This window comes from Elephantulus edwardii, unplaced genomic scaffold (genome assembly GCF_000299155.1).
Source record: "Elephantulus edwardii isolate Elephantulus edwardi_28Jun2011 unplaced genomic scaffold, EleEdw1.0 scaffold00343, whole genome shotgun sequence".
NCBI classification, from domain to species: domain Eukaryota; kingdom Metazoa; phylum Chordata; class Mammalia; order Macroscelidea; family Macroscelididae; genus Elephantulus; species Elephantulus edwardii.
Genome location: NW_006400093.1, coordinates 600,208 through 602,903, shown reverse-complemented (window position 1 = coordinate 602,903; position 2,696 = coordinate 600,208).

Genomic DNA, 2,696 nt, shown 5'->3' with positions numbered 1-2,696 from the left:
GTCGCTATGAGTCGGAAACGACTCGACGGCACATAACAACAACAACAACAGTAGTATTAACCAGTCTTCCTTGTATGCATATGAATATTATCTTGTCACTCACAACATTGTATTTCAAGATGAATCCTGAAATGGCCTTTTAAACCATGAAAGTGACTCCATTTTTTCCTCAACTTTTCATCTCCAGTGTAGTAGATCATGCGGTCTGATTCAAAATATCCCATGAAAATCCATCTCATGTCACCAGTACCTAATATGTCAATGTTTATGCATTTCATTTCCTTCTTAATGATGTTCAGTTTCCCTATATTCATGCTTCTCACACTCCACGTTCCAATCCTTAGATTCTGCTTACAACTGATCCTCCTCCTTTGTGTTCCCAAATGTGAGGTCTCAGCCTCAATTGCCATATCTGTTATTCTACTGTAATTGTGCTCTGTTGTACATAGGGTTTTCAAAGGCCTGCTATATTTCTGAAGTGGATGGCCAATCCTTCTTCCTAGTCTGTTTTAATTTGGATGTTTAACTTTGAACAGTATCTAACAGATCTGCTTCAGAAATCCAGAGCTCCACATAAGGCCACACTCTGGGTTCACCTTTTGCCCCTAATTCGCATAGGAAACCTCAGAGCTTTGCACACAGCAGGAATCTGAGAGTGCCTTCTTCCCTCCCCTTCAGATAACACCCTTTCTCCCAGAAGTCCACAGGCTTTAGTAACATCAGGCATCACAGGCAAGATAGGACATTCAGTCCTAGATACGTGTCAAAAGCCTAGAGCTCCACATACAGCCTGAGACTGGGCTCACCTTTTGAGCCACCTAATTTGTGTCAGGAACCTCAGAGCTTTGCACACAGCAGGAATTTGAGAGCTTTGCATGAACAACTACAAAAGAAAATTGCAAAAGACAAAGTGAAGATAAGTGTAGATGAAGAGGTACAAGATCTTAGAAAAGACCTTTAAGACAGAGAAGGTACCAAAACAGTACCGGAAATAACAAAAACACATGAAAAAGATCTTCCAAAATAACAGATGATTCCAGTAAGCTGGAGGGACAAAAATAAAAGATAACAGAAGAGATGGAGCAAAGAATTAGTGAGCTGGAAGACAGGAGCTTTAAGGGAACACACTAGATGATAGAGAGTTGATGGGTAGAAAATTAAGAGAACATTAAAGTCACGTGAGATAATATGAAAAGTAACAAGATACCTATGATTGGAATTCTAGAACATGAGTGGGAATGTGTTGAGAAAATTGTGAAAAAGATATTCAGAGACGACTCCCCTAGTATCAGGAAGAATGAAGAAATCCATATTCAAGAAGCTCAGAGAACTCCCAAGAGATTTCACTCCAAAATAAATATATAAAGGAATATTATAATTAAATTCTCCAAAATAAAATATAAGGATAGAATATTAAAAGAAGCATGAGAAAAACAAAGAGTCACCTACAAAGTAGAACAAATTATACTAAGTTCTGTTTTCTCAGCAGAAACATGTGAGAAAGAACACAATGAGATGCCATATACAAAAAGTTGAAAGAAAAAATTGACAGCCAAGGATCCTCTATTCAGCAATGCTATCCATCAAATATGAAGGAGAAATTAGGTCATTTGCAGAAAAGCAAAAGCTTAAGAAATTTGTGAAAACTCTACAAGAAATATTAAGGGAAGTTCTTAACACAGAGACTTCAAAGTTAAATGGATGAACTATGATAACAAGAAACTGAAACAAAGCAAAATAGCAGCGACAAAACTTGGCCTTTTAGTAGTCATCAGTTAAGAGAAAAAGAGTAGCAGGATAGATTTAAAAAAAGAAGAGGAAGAAGAAGAAGCCTATTACTGTGTGGCCTACAAGAGACACATCTAAGAAATGAGGAAAAAGATAAACTATCAAAGAAAGAAAAAGAAAAAGAAAGACTATTTTTAAAAAATCAAATGCTGATAAAAATATACCGAGCAAATGGCACACACAAAAAATCAGGAGTGGCAATACTAATTTCTGATGAAATAGACTTCAGGATGAAAAACACCATAAAGAATAAGAAAGGGTACTATATATTGATTAAGGGCACAGTAGATCATGAAGACATTACCTTGGTCAACATATACGCAACAAATTATAGACCTGCGAAATACATAAAGCAATAGTTACCATCCAGTTGCAGGCGACTCATAGTGACCCTATGAAGGAGAGTCCTTGACGCTTGGGTGCCTTTCATCCTCTCTCCAGGTTCATAGAGTTTCTGGAGGCAATCTATTATGGAAGTGGATGCCACTCCTCCTTCCAAGCTTGTACAATAGTGGTAGGAGACTTTAATATACCACTTTCACCTAACGGTACAGTAGGTCAACTCAAAAGAAACTTAACAAAGATGCAGAACATCAACACTGTACAATTAACCAACTTGACCTTGTGTGGATATATACTTGTTTTGTGTCAGAGCGTTGGAACATGACTAAAGAGGACAGAAGGAGAATTGATGCCTTTGAGCTTTGGTGTTGGAGAAGAGTATTGAGGGTACCATGCACTGTAAGAAAACAAGCAGATTCATCTTGGAGAGGGTTAAACCGGGATGCTTCTTGGAGGCAAGGATTCTGAGGCTTCGTCTGACATACTTTGGTCATGTTGTAAGGAGAGACCGGTCCTTGGAGAAGGACATCATGCTTGGGAGGGTGGAGGGCAGGTGCAGGAGGGGA